Source organism: Lytechinus pictus, chromosome 5 (genome assembly GCF_037042905.1).
Source record: "Lytechinus pictus isolate F3 Inbred chromosome 5, Lp3.0, whole genome shotgun sequence".
In the NCBI taxonomy this organism is placed as follows: Eukaryota; Metazoa; Echinodermata; class Echinoidea; order Temnopleuroida; family Toxopneustidae; genus Lytechinus; species Lytechinus pictus.
In genome coordinates this window covers 25976516-25991731 of record NC_087249.1, presented here as the reverse complement: position 1 = coordinate 25991731, position 15216 = coordinate 25976516, and the positions used below count along the sequence as shown (strand labels likewise).

Sequence of the window (15216 nt, the reverse complement as noted above, 5' to 3'; positions counted from 1 at the left end):
TGTCAGGTCACACAATCTAAAAGCCGTATCAAATGATGACTATGATCGAATATTCATTGGCGATTGAAATTACTAGTTCATGGGAAAATCTGCCCCCTGTGGTCAAAGAAAAGAAACTGCTATTTTAGAGGATGAAGCTTGAAGGAATTTATGAAGGTTATTTAGATGTGGTTTAGAAATGAAGATAAAGGTAGAAAGAAAGAGAGAGAAAAAAGGGGAAAGAACCAAATGCACATTTTCCTATAAATGTTTCTGGCCTAAGATGAGTTCATATTGTTGTTACCTGTTACGTTGTTCATTTATTGCCCTTTTCTATGATTTTATTGAAAAAGGGTGATTTATGAAAAATAAATATTCTCCTGTTGTTTCAAAATGAGAAATAAAAACAACACTAATAGGAGACAACAATGCTTTTCTCTTTTCTCTGTTTTTTGTTTGAATTGTGTTATCTCTTTGATGGATTACAGTATTGTTTTGTTTTATTTATTTTTTCATTATTAAAGGAGAACATTGAAACTCTTGGAGCAAGTTAGCTTTTGTGAAAGCAGAAAAATCAAAGAATAAGATCAACAAAAGTTTGAGTAAAATAGGACTAGCAATAGAAGAGTTATGAGCATTTGAATGTCGAGATCACTAATGCTATGGAGATCCTCCCATTGGCAATGCGACCAAGATCTATGATGTCACAGATGAACAACTCTCCCCTTTTGGACACTGAAAATATACCCCAAAACATCTGTTTTTGCTCATTCTAATCATATGACAAACGATTCATCAATGATATAATGTTGTGAAACCTCTGTACTTGTCCTCTCATAAAGAGAACACCTCACCTTGTGATAGACTCTATAAAATTGAGAATATAAGTGAAATAAGTATTAAAGTAATGAGGGAGTTGTACGTGTGTGACATCACAGATCTTGGTCGCATTGCCAATGGGAGGATCTACATGGCATTAGTGATCTCAATATTCAAATGCTCATAACTTTCTTATTATTCATTCAATCTTCCTCAAACTTTCAACAATATGTTTCTTTGATTTTTCTCTTTGATATGGATTCAGCTGGTTTCAAGGGTTTCATTCTCCTTTAAGTGTGCGTGTGTGGGAGGGATTGGAGAGGTTGGTCCGTATTTCAATGCCTTTATGTACCGTTCCAAAGTCTGCATTTTTAAAACTTGATGCACCAAGATCTTATATAAATTTTGGGTAGTCATCGGACTAGTTACTCAATTTTCTCCAAACCCTTGCAACACACTTTATAACACAGCGAGGGTTATCCACTGTTACAGAATTTTCGTGTTATTTGAACAGAGAATGTAATCCTCTATTTACACTTGGCATGTTTTGTGACAATTAAGATAATACTGCCAGCGATAATTGATAAAACTTTCAAAGCAATTACCACCAAATATGTTTTCTCAATTTTGAAACTTCCAGATACTGATTTTCCAAAGCACTACCCCACTGGTTGTCTCCTTGGTTGTGTTGACATGGTGGACTGTCTATCTCAAGAAGACTACAGATATAAGGTATGGTGGAGTTGATCAACACTCAACTAATCCTAAATTTTCAAAGTTTTGCGTTTTTGGTGTATAGGGGAGTGATTTCCATCCATGATCTCTTTATTTTAGATTTCTTGTCCTGCATTTCTACCCATTTTCAATCCATTATCAGCTACAGAGATCAACTCCTTTAGATGAGTATACAGGACCATTGTGCCTTTGATACATCAGAGTAACACCATCTTGCATAAATACTGTACAAAACTATCAAACAGCTTCATTTGAATTAGTGTGTTGGAGTTCTATAAAGGCCCTATATATACAGTGCGTCCCAAAAAAAACTATACACTTTTGAAATTGCTGCCAAATAAAAAATATATCACTTTGGGGGAAGAGACCTATATATATGGAAAGCCAATAAAGTCAACTTTCAAATGACACCAAAAACTTGGAAAACTATTTATGCTTGAGCGAGCACTGCCCACTGAAACAAAGGGTATGAAAATTAGGATGGGCTGGAATTAGCCTCCCAATTTCTTTCAGGCTTTTTGTTTGGTACTTGCAAAGTTGAGGGTTATTTGGTGAATTAATGATCAGTTGTGATCAGTTTGTTGTTTGTGAAAATTACATGCGTTATCAAATTGAAATTTAATGCATGAGTGATCATGAATTGCAATTTTTAGTGCAGCATTTTGACTTTATCATGTGGATCTCAGCAATGTGTTCATGAGAGTCAGATGAGGGGATAATATGACTTAGGTAGGTGAAGTAAGTTGATGGGATAAAGGTCAACAGAACATTTAGCAACCCCTCCCTCCATCTCTACCCCCCCCCTCCACTTCTCTCCTGAGAGACTAAGCGCGACTAGGCTGGGCAGGAATTAGCCTTACAGTTTTTTTTTTATTGGTTAGTCCTTTGGAACTTGCAAAGCTAAGGGTGTTAAGCTAAATTAATGAATGAGATAACTTTGGTTTCTTAGGCAAATTTTATGAGTTACTAAATTAAAATTTAATGCATGAGTGAACAGGAATTGTAATTTTAGTGTAGCATTTTCATCTTGTTGACCTCAAAAGTGTGTTCGTGAGAGTCAGAGTAATGTGATGGTACTTGTTACAAGCAAAAGGGCGAGATATGCTAAGACTTGGTTAAAAGGGCATTTCTCTTCTTTTTGTCATTTTACAAATTTAAAGTCATATGTACCGTCCACCTCCATTTCCCAGTCCCCCTCTCTCTCTGTCTCACTTCCTGGATTGTAGCCTATTCAAAGCTTAACTGCCAAGTGACCAGTGGATGAGTTTTTTTCATTGAATGATTACCAAGAAATTTACTGATTATGATGATTAATGAAATAATTTATTGAAAAAAACCCTGAATGTTTGATTGATCACATTACACATTGAATGAGTTGGTTTACTGATAAATTTTTGATTAAATAATTGATAGGAAAAAGTTGATGCCCCAATTCAGAATTTATCATTAAATCAACATTCTGCTCTGGACTTCACGCGTACATGACAATAGCCATCAATCTCTCAACAGGAGGGGAGGGCAGTATTAGAGGATGGGGGCGGGAGCTGAATGTTCTGTTGACCCTTATTCCTTCAACCTACTTCTCCCACTTAAGTCCTATCTCACCCATGAACACATTGCTGTGATCCACATGATTAAGTTTAAATGCTGCCCCAAAAGAGATCCAAATGATAAAGTTAAAATGCTGCCCAAAAAGTGTAATTTGTGTTCACTCATGCATTAAAGTTCAATTGAATAATTTATGAAATTTGCATAAACAACCAAAACTGGTCACGGTTGATCATTAATTTATCACAACGCCCTTAACTTTGCAAGTTGCAAAGGATTTGCCTCTCAAAAACTGACATAAATTGGAAGGCTAATTCCAGCCCACCCTAATTTTCATACCCTTTAGGCGGTGCTGCACCATCCCGAGTTTGCTCAATCTCGAGATTTTAGCCCGATCAGCCCTCTTCGCGATTAATCTCGAGATTCAAGAAACCCCGTCTGCACCATCCCACGAGGAGCTATATCTGCTCGAGCGAGGCAACAAGCCCGATATTCCGGGCATGCGCACTTTCGGATCTTGGAGTTTCAACGGCCCGCGCTTTTGAATAACTTCCCGCGATATGCAAGCAATGAACTCCTTTCACTAGTACTTTCGCCGAATTCAACCGGTGTTATGCAACAATCCTTTCAGCTCAGCGAGTGAAGAAGTGATGTATTCTTCGTGAAATATGATGGCGGAGTAGGAGGCAACGACAGAGAGAGAGAGAGAGAGGGAGAAGGAGGAAAGAAATGCTATTTGCTCACATTTTGCGAAGGAATAAGACAACACTGCTGTCAGTGTTGTTATTGAATATGACCATCGTCGATGCGATGAGCGCCTCCCCCTTCGGTCTGGTCTCTCCCGGGGTCTCTCCCAAAATCCATTCACTGGTGGGGACATCATCGTTGCTTATGAACGCTATTCGCATGTATAAAGTTGACTTTCGCACGTGTTTATGTTTTGACCAAGGCGGAAGTGGAACGCGAATTGCATTATGGACTGACGTCATGAATAAATTACCCCGAGTCCAATCTCGAGTGCGTCTGCACCGACGAATTAGCGGGATAATTCGTAAAATAGCGCGCTATTTTGCAAATAAACCCGAGTTGACTTGGGATTGCAATCTCGAGATTAATCCTACGAACTAGCGCGATAATTGCGTCTGCACCGCCAACTATCTCGAGATTTTTCAGATCGGGATAATTTGCCGGATCAGAAATAGCGCGCTAATTTGAAACTTCGGGATGGTGCAGACGGCCCTTTTGTTTCAGTGGGCAGTGCTTGCTCAAGCATGAATAGTTTTCTAACTTTTTGGTGTCATTTGAGAGTTGACTTAATTGACTTCCATACATGTAAGTGTTTTTCCCCAAAGTGCTATATTTGTCATTTGGCAGCCATTTCAAAAGTGTATAGTTTTTTTTGGGACGCACTGTAGAGAGAGAGTGCATATCAATAAAAAGTTTACACTTTGAAAAAGTCCTGGGAATTGAAAATTATACAACATGGGGTTAATTTTATCACATATTTTCTTGGGTTTGGGTCTCATCTATCAAGTGAAAGTAAAAATTAATTAATTTTTTGGAAGAGAAATTTGCTGCATATTTCTTTGCGAAATTTAGACCATTTTCGGGGAATTCTTCCTCCGCTTTTTTCCATACATGGTTTTCATTTTTGAAGCATCTAAGGCCGTGTTTATGCTTCCACTTTTCAGGCCAGAATCAGTGTTTCCAAACGTGATTAGCCCAAAACACGGTTGCGTCCATGCTTACTTTCATTTAAACTCTGTTTCAAAACGGCGATCGTAAACTCACAAAAAGGTGCGTTTGTAAACGTCATTTGACCGGAATCAGGCTTTCTGGGGAACTATTAACAGAACCAAGATCGTAAACGTGTTTAAAATGACGTCATTCGGTACATGCTTCCGGTGAGATGAAAATCCGCGGGCAAATACAGTCGCATTGCTTCATGGTCGCATGTTACCTCCACGGAATTACCTCTCATCTCCCTTGTTACATAATTTGCATGTGTGATAATTGATTTAAGTATTTTCACTAGTATTACTCTTCCAATTTGTCATTACGATAAATGTTGAGGGATTTACAAAAAAAAAAAAAAACCTAGCTGGAACATGAGTTATAATGAGGAGAAATCGCCAGATGTCCCAGTAGCATAAACAAATATATATTTTATTATTTTATTATGTAGACTTTAATATTCTTTATTTTTTCTCACTATTATCCTCACCATGGTGGAAATTATATGGCTATGTCAAGTAGCTCCATGCAATGACTAAAATATCGGAAATTATTCGATGTTTAAATAACAGTCGACGTACATTCCCCATAACAACACCCGGAAAAAAAAAAATTCGAAAAAGGGCGTGCCCAATTTGACCTCGCTTTCCTGCTCAACGAAAATTATGATGCGAATCCAGCTGGAGTTCGTGATTTCGCCTCTGAAAAAGTAATGCTTACTTTAAACAGCACTCCCAGAACCACGTTTACGATCGGCGTTTTGAAACAGCGTTTGAAAACGCTGATTCTGTCCTCGCAATGGAAGCATAAACACATACAGTACACTTGCACTCTGCCTGCGCCTGCGTGTGATATCGACCCCAAAGTTAGAAATTGGCCTGTCCGATGCAACTAATAGATCGCGCACTGTACTGTGGACCCTCCGAATAGAAAATACTCTATAATGTGAAGATAATGTTTAATCCAAATAGGAGTATGAGAAAATTAAGAGTTGATATTTGATCTTTTTGTTCCTTAGGCTTAGCAACAAATGTATAGCCTGAATTTTCTAAAGAGTGTAGATGAAATATGTTTATTCTTATGATATTGCTCACAAATGATGACACGACATGATGAAAATATTGCATGGTAGATGAATGAGTTCCACAAACTGTTAGAGACATTCATTACTTGCGCTGATTTTTTTCAAAGTGACTGGTGCATGTCACCTTTAAAGTCGGTTAATGTATTTGTTATGTAGCATTCTAGGTTTTCAGGCTTAGCATTTTACGCACAAGAAAAAACATTATGGCAAAATTAGAAATTGATCAAATTTGTTTTCCCTGTCTTCTGCTTCCTGTCCATTGTATGCGAGATTAGCTTTTCCAAATCCATCTAGTGGGTGTGTTTCGTTTTGTCCAGGGCATTTACGAGTCATTAATACTTAATACATCAACGGTCTCCTGTTATGGTCTTTATTCCTCCACCTTTAAAAAAAAATCATAATTCAAAGATTGTCAAACTTTAAATGTCAGAGTGGTATTTAGGATAGCGACAGCAGTGTGAAAGCTTTGTATGGCCCCTTCTGCTTTTTTGTGTGAGCCATTGAATAGATTTGATAAGGTAGAATAGATTCACCCCCTTCACCTCGTTATTTTTCGTGATAAATCTGTCATGTAAAAAAGCTGGCACCAGGCTATTCCATGAATTTTTTCTTTCAAATCTTGCTGAACTTTTGAGACCTAATTTGCGACCCTCGGGTATGCAGTTTTGAAATTATGCAGCATTTTGTATGTACATGTCAGAACCAAAATTGCAAAAAAATGTGAATTTGTGTACAGATCCCAAGTGAATTGTATTTTTAGCCAAAATTCATTTATTATTGCTACTTTTACTGATTAAACTCAATTAATTTCATCTTCATATGGTCAGAATAAAGTCGCTGATGATTTCTTTAGATTTAAAAGGCCAAAAAAAAGAAGTCACAAGAAAAAAAAAATAGCATACTAAAGAAAGAAGTGTGATATTGAATTCATTTAAAGTGCCTTCTGTCAGAATGCTACAGAGAGTCTTTGAATAAAAAATTAGAAATTACAGTGCTTTATTTTGAGCAAACTTTTGATTTTATGCATAAATTAGGAATTAGCATAAGTAATTAGCAATATAAGATTTTGGAAGAATTTGATCTTACCGTTTTTATAGATTATACCATGGGTAACGTGCATGCTAATATTTGTCACAAAAGGGCGGAAGACGCCCAAGAACATATTAAAGAGGGCTGAATCAGCCCCCCCCCCCTCCCCCGCACCGTTGACTTCAGCATCCAAAAAATAGCCGTCTTTTTAGGGTTAAACTCAACCAGGAGTTTATATATTTACAAAAGAATGGTTGGTTAAAACTAGATTTCCTAGTTGATAAATGATTTGTAGGGAAGTATTGGAAAGATGTTAATGAATAAGTAATGCATGAATTGATCAATTAATGCTAGATTGAATGCGCAAAAATAATCCAGATGAATGAATAGATGTCTGAATATATAGATGATTGAATGGATAGTACGGATGTAAATTAGAGAAAGTAGGAGAATGGATTACTGGACGGGTCACAGGTGACAAATGAACAAGTATAAATAGTGAATGATTGAATGAATAAATTCTGAATGAATCAATTTAATAAGTTGGATTGATGGAAGGCAGATTTGAGATGGATGCCTTGCTTCTATTTTTCATCTTTTTAAAAAATGATATTGTAATTAATGTACATGTGTATATATTTCCATGTATTATTATATATTACAGTTTCCAGAAGGAGAGTCATCATCGCCTTATGTTTTCATCTGTGAGAACCCACAAGAATTAGTCATCAAATTTCCAATCAAGGGAAAACATAAAATATGTAAGTATGTTTATTTGTGTTTCTAATGTGATTAACAAACCATTCTTAGTACTGATCCAATTATATAAGACTGGACACAGCATTTACTCACAACTATTTATTTGGTCTGTTGGTCATCTGGTTAAAACTTTATTTTTTAGATGTAATGAAAAACAGTAGTACACTGAATGTATGGAAATTTGATTTTCATACATTCAATGTATTGTTTATTGTGTTTAGAAGAAAATTTGTAGATTGTCGTTATTATATATGCAAAGAAACATGTATCCTTTTGATTTGCCAATTTTCGAAGAAAAGCCATTTAATGTTTTCAAGCGTGAACAAAGACTTACATGTATATTGTATATTGTTAAATGTAGTTTGTATAATAGGCATTCGATGAATTTCCTGTCATCTTCAATATGAAAGAATGGCATATTTCAAAATATATTTGTTGGACATTTTTTGTAACTCCTACAAATGCATATTTATTTGCACTATGCATGATTTCAATTTGCTCTCTGCTTTTAAGTATTGCTAATCAATCTTAGTCAATTATTGTTGGGATATTTACCAACGCATTTCTTTCCTCTTTGTTTCTTTTTCCAGGGAGGTTAGATGGCACCATGCATAAATCAGCTAAAAAGGGCCTTAGGCAGATTCTTCAACACTCGTGATAGGACCAACTCAGACAGAACTATGTAGCAAGATCCGCCGCCTGGAATACACTCAGCATTCATGTTGGGGTGCAGGTATATGGGATGGAATACCAATGAATGCATAAGAAACAAAACTCTAGATGAGACAGAATCAATCCTTAAAGAATCGCATTACCAGTCGGCCATCTTGTTATCAGTCAACAGTTGCTGACTATATGGAGTTCAGGAGATCCGTTTTGGAGATCAGGAAAGATGTGCACCTTGGAGGGTAGTGATGAATATTGTTGAGACTTATAAATCAGATGCATTCTATGTACACAGATTATGAGGCATAGATTAAAAAATTATCTGATTCTGTGATTTCCAATGTCACAGATATATTTCAATGCAACAAGGCAGAGGCAGAAAACCAAAGACTTCATATATCGTTTCATAGAGAGAGATGGAACTTCCATGTAGCTGTAAACAATGCGTACAATCTTCTCCCATCCTCATATCTGATGGCCATTGGTCATCGATCCATACCTTTTATCCATACATGCATGCTTTGCTGTCTCCTGTACCCTCTGGAAATGATTTTCCTGTCCATTGATTTTCACCATCATTCCCAGTCCTTCTCTGGCTTTGTCTTGACCTTATTCTCCTGATTCAGCACTCCATAGACAAAATAAGTTCTTGATCTGCGACTCCATATTTCACAAACAACTTGGAGCATCATCACCTTTGAAGGCTATTTTTCTCTTTGCATGGATATGACTTTGACAACAACCAGCTTCATATCATCGCCCGACTGGAGGAAGGGTAGTAGCTTTATGCCTCGCATGAAGTCTCTAAATCAAGCATGTGCTATGCGATATCTACAGTGTGCACAAATGTTAACTCCCCCCAACCCTTCCAAGGGTGAGGTTGAATTGACGTAAATCATATTGCCTGTATGCCAACCAAAGGATGACATTTTTCAACTGCTTAGATCTATGTGTCTAAACATACAAGTTTCCAGCACTACTGCTGCAAGTTTATTGGTATTGTCTCCAACTTCTGGTTATACTTTCTTCACAATGGATAGTGAAATATGGTTGACAAACATAAATATATGAAAAAAATATAGAAAGAAACGTGACCTGGACTCGAAATAGTGTTACATTAGGGTTGAAATCCTCTGGAGCCAATATATAAAACTACTTTTACAAAAAAATAGATATATTTCTTTAAGAAAATACGACATATCATAGATAAAGAACCATTCCTTTGTAATTCTTCAGATAACCTTCATGTCGATCATTATACAGTGTGTCCCAAAAAAAATGAAACCGAGATTCAGTGTAATTTTTTGCTATCTTGATCATAAATTTGCTTCATGAAATGTACATGTACATGAATGGAAAGATATGCTTCTCTTCCTTCATTTAAAGCCCATCTAAATGGTCATGATGCATGCATAACTGAGTTAAAACAATGGAAATTTCCATTTACACGAGCAAATTACGTTTTTAATTTAGTGTTTCTGACATTTAATGTTGTCTATTTGGAAAACACAGTTCATAACTTAACCCTTATTAAACTGGGGGGGGGGTCAATTTGACCCCCCCCCCCTCAACAAATTTTGTCACTACACTGTCGCACCAATTTTTTTTACTGTGCCACTCACTGACTTTTTACTTTCAAGTCTTGCGCATCTTTTGAGACCAAATTTGCGACGCCCGGGTACGCGGTTCCAAAATTACGCAACCAGAAATTGGTCAAAAACGTGATTCCGTGTAAAAAGTCAATGCAATTGTGTTTTTCGACCAAAAATCATAAATGTATGATTATTTTTAGTTCTGTTAGTTTAAATTGATTTATTTTATGCTATTTATGATCGCAAAAGGGTCCTCGACAAAGTTCATCGGAAAAAACAATAAAAAACAAAGGTTTGAAAAAACCAAGAAATACATAAGAATTTAAAAAACAGTAAAATACATAAGAAATTAATTTTTATTTTTGCTATTTTTTTGTAGATATTTGTTAGAAATGTAATAATTGATACTCCCACCAAAAATTAGCATTCTACTACATGTAGCTATATAAATTAAAGGCAAATACATACACACAAAAACTAATTTATGGCAAATTTCATATGCTTATTTGCATAATTTATAAATAAAAAAATATTTTTTTTTGACAATTTTACTATACACTCTTGTAGTTTAAATCCGGCTCTACGCGCTTGCAAATTTTCGCGGCGATTGCGCAATCAGCGGCCGAGATCTGAGGGGGGTCAAATTGACCCCCCCCCCAGTATATACGGGTCCGAAATAGCCCAGTTAAGATAGGGTTAAATATCCATCTTTTCTTCTTTCATATGAGACATCACGCATTAAATATGATTAACGCATGGTTGAGAAAAAGTTGCCTGCAAACATGCTCGATTACTACCTATTCAACTGATCGTTGAAAATTAAGCATTTTTTTTTATCAACAAAGCAGCAGACAATAGGCTAACTGTGAATGGTTAAGTGTTCTGGCGGGGAAGGAAACCCACTTTATTGTTGCAATAGTAATGATTTTGATAATTACATGAAAACATGCTTGATTTCTACCTATTCGATGAATCTTTGAAAAACAAGCATCAGTTTTTCCAATAAAGCGGAAGACAAGGGACTACAATACGCAGTGAGTGCGATCTTACAGTTGGCTTGAATATAATGTTGTTTGGATTCTTTCAAAGTTGTGAAAAGTTGCTTGAAATTACTGGATGAGGCAGGGTCAGCGGAATGTTGGATGGGGGCGACCTTGTTTGAAAAAAAGAAACATTCTTAGCAAAAATGGCTTTCTGCTTTGCACTTGCAAAAATGATGCAACCTGTTTCTGCTTCGCCCCACCCCCTGTGAAATGTAGCGACAAATAAAATGGCTATTGAGTTAGAGATACAAAATTATCAAAATTATTTCTATTGTAAAATTGAATTCCCATTGCCATAGAATCCAGCCCGAACATCAATCACCATTAGCCCTTTGTCTGCTGCTTTGTTGGAAAAGATAATAAACTATAAAATCATTGACGAAAATGTAAAGTAGGTCATGGGGTTTCGCCGTTACCGCGATCTCAAAATTCTATTTCGATCGGCGAATGCGCGCTGTGCTGGAAAACCGTTCTGAAAAAGTGTGACCTAACTTCGTGGACCAAAGTTTTTGTGGATATTTAAACAAAAACTCAAGCTCAAAAAGTGAAAAATTTATTTCAGATTGATGGCAAAATGCTATAGAATCGGTCAGTACCACATTTAATTCACATTTTTGATGATTTATACTTGCAAAATGATGATATCGTGATGCTTCTTGAGAATATCAGATTTGATGACAAATTTGCCGATCTTTTGTCAATATTTTCATGAATACTGAACTCATCCTAAAGAAACTTACACCAAAGGGTAATTTTAGGTTTCTTTTCACGTTGATGATGTCAGATTTTGAGGATAATTGCTAGTTTTTTAGATAATGACCGTCCGTGAAGTACATGTATGGACACACGCAGAGTTTGGACTCACTGCCATACATATAGATTAAGAAGGCCTTTACAATTGCTTGTATTGAATGAGCATGATCAAATGCAAGTACATGTATACACTGAGACACCTTGTTTTCAATTGAAAGTTTTTTTTTTTTTCAGAGGGAATTTATGAGCAATGCTTTAACAATTTTCATTGCATTGTTATGAACGTTCATACTCTACCGAGTTAGGTCGTCATTCCAACCCAAGAATTTAAAATTAAAGTTATGGAAGTATAAATATGTTTGGCAAAGCCAATGGAGTTGGTAGAATTAAAGCAAACATTCTAATGCATTCATGATTACAGCTTTTTGGGTCACATCATTTTATGGTACAAGAATGTAACACCTCACTTTCATTTTACAACATGAGCTACACTCCATGGCAGTTTTTCTTTTAATAACTCATAAAGTTGCTTTGTAAATTATATTTTGGTGGAATAAAACTCCAATGTTGCTATCTTAGAAGAGGTTTACTGAAATTTTGGTGCAACAGGCCCCGAGTATTCTATTTAATTTCTATATCAGAAATATCATTTTTTTGGATTTGATGAATTAATTTTCCAAACTTGGTATTTACTTGATGCATTTCAAGAATTGTTTCTTCTTTGTACTGCATTGCCAATTGTAATGTAATACTTCTACGAGTGCTGTAGGAAGTGTCTTTAGGGAAAAAAATAATCAAGACTTTGTTGAAATATTCTTTCCATGGACTGAAACTGATAATCAAATTTTTCAGCCCCAAAAAATGGTGTTGTGCCTAAAGTATGATTGAACCCTTGTTCTCAGGAGATTTATTCTAATTGATTGTGGAGCCTTGAATTTGCAGGTTTATCCATCTACATTAAATTATGATTTGCTGCAGAGAATTGTCAGCAGCAATAATTGCCTTTAACCCAATATCTACTAGAACCAGGTGATTCCTGCCAAATCATTTTGAAATTCTAAAATTCAGTAGATAAATAGTTGAACATGATAATAGTGATAGATACTACATGCATACACATAAATTTACGCACTTATGTACTGTTTTTCAATCAAAATATGTTCAGCGCTTTACAATGTAACATAACAATGAATAATTCTACTCTACAAGTGCTTACAATATAATGAAAATAAATAGGTTTCTGGCTTGTTTTTTAATACTGCCAAAAGACTTATGACTTGAAAGGGAGAATATTCCAATACTGGGACCAATGAAACTTATGCATTGTTGACCTATCTGGGAGTTCATGCTTGGAAATTGTAGATGAAAAGGGTCTGTTCTATATAGTACATAATGAACAGTGAGATTGTTGGACTGGAGAAAACGACCATGAAATGCATTGTGGTGTCAGATTGCAAATAGATCTATGTGCTAAATCCACTCTGCAGAGTTAAACTTTGAATTGGACCAGCCTGAATCCAATGACCGGGTTTATGAAATATTGTATTGCTTTGAGACGTTATTTCATTTTATCTCTTAGTGGGCCATTTTTTAAATAAGTTCTGTAATCTGATTGTTCAGTTTGTTTGTGAGGCAAACCTGTATTTACCTAATTTACTCTTTAGAAATATCAAATGGGTAATATGAGCCCATATCACCTGTTTAATCTTCATCTGCTGTCGTCTTGACATTTATTTTCATTGTTACGCGCATGCCCATTGCTGATATCAACTATGTAACATGAGACCGTATTACATGCATATTCAAGCATTGCACTGTGCACTTCTATTTGTGCATCAATTTTAATGGCAAAATGTACATTCTGTTTATTGTTTCATTTCATTGTGATGTTATGAATGACTTCCTTTCAAAAATCACTCTCAACATGCAGGGTTTTGCTTTTTTTTTAGTTCTATTCTATTTCCCTATTTTGCAATAATATGAGGATACACTTATACCCTTTTTACACACGCTAAAATTTCCTTAAACCCGTACTATAGGTGGGGCTAAATTGCCATTTAGCCCCACCTATAGTACGGGGTTAAGCTTAGCCCACTTTCTTTTTACACAGCATTTTTGCAAAGTGGGCTAACCCCACCTTTAGTACGGGATTATTTGGCCCTGCAAAAAAGCAGGGTTATCCCAGCAATTGTGGTGCTAAGAGCGATAGTACAGGGTTAAGATCGCTAGTGTAAAATGAAAGTGGGCTAAGCGCTCCCATTCATGCCCTGCAACAGAGCCGGCCCTGTTGTCCAATCAGAGGTAAGCATAATGAATATTCATGAACAGCGAACAAGGAGATGAGAATCAAGCAAATAACGTAATTAGGTATATCGTATAGGCGGTAAACAATTCCGAGTGAAGTACTTGTACTACGAATGATCGACAAATGTATTTAAAGTGCGCGTGATTTTGGATATGACCCGAATGACCCCTCAGTGCGCTCGTGAATATTCATGAGCCACCACTAGTCTGGGGTTAGCGAGTTTCGTGTGTGAAAAGCAAGCATTCCTTATCTGGGGTTAGCAATAACAATTTGGCATGTGTGAAAAGGAAAAAAAAATAGTACGGGGTTAAGGATAGTACGGGGTTAAGGATAGTACGGGGTTAGCGATAGTCCGGGGCTAAGAAAATCGTGTGTAAAAAGGGTATTATAGAGATAAAATCGTTACACCCTGTGTTCTTACAAAATACAGGAAATATCTCCATGCAGGTTCCATAGTCCAATCGCCCTCTGGCATTCAAGATGATTCAGATATTGCTGAAGTTGAGTTTGATAGGTCATGATTGTAAAGGACCAAGAAGATAACCCTTGATACCGAGATCAAGCTTCTCAATTTGATTTGATTTAATTTCTTTAATTTCTATGCACTCTAAAAAATATTGTTGGGTATTGCACTCTCCATCTCCGGTGCTACTTTGGATTTATAAAACATTAGGCTTCAAATTTTCCTCCCCTCTGGCCTCATGGCATATGGTACCAATAGATATTTCCTGTATTACTTGAACAAGCAGGGTGTAAATAATATTATTAATTGCTCTTTAAAGCTAAATTACAGTTGTTGCAGTAAAACACTAATTTTGTGAGAAAGTCTGTAAAACCAAGGTTAAGTATGACTATATCATTGTGGATCTAGATCTGGTACAGTTACATAAACTGAACTTTGTGAAATCATAAAATCTAAGCTGAAATACGATCACACTGAAGATCGCCAACACAGATAGGCACACGTGGGACAGTGTATTATTATTGCTGGAATAAAGACCCAACGGAAGTGACCGAATCCGCGCTTATTTTGCTTATTTCTCAGCAATTACACAATTTTTTCCAGAATCCTTTGGCACATATTTTTTATTTATACAAACAGACATTTGGGTGGTCATTATATTAGATTCTGTAAAAAGTCATTTTGAGATCGTTACCAGAACTGGAATT

At 36.1% G+C, this 15216-nt stretch overlaps 1 long non-coding RNA gene across 1 annotated transcript; it reads left to right on the top strand.

Moving 5' to 3' along the window:
• Nucleotides 1-1437: 1437 nt before the first annotated feature.
• On the top strand, nt 1438-13598 carry LOC129260364 (uncharacterized). Its single transcript, XR_008584533.2, has 4 exons — nt 1438-1530; nt 7593-7689; nt 8278-9946; nt 11868-13598. It is a non-coding gene; the product is annotated as an uncharacterized LOC129260364 (long non-coding RNA).
• Nucleotides 13599-15216: the final 1618 nt, after the last annotated feature.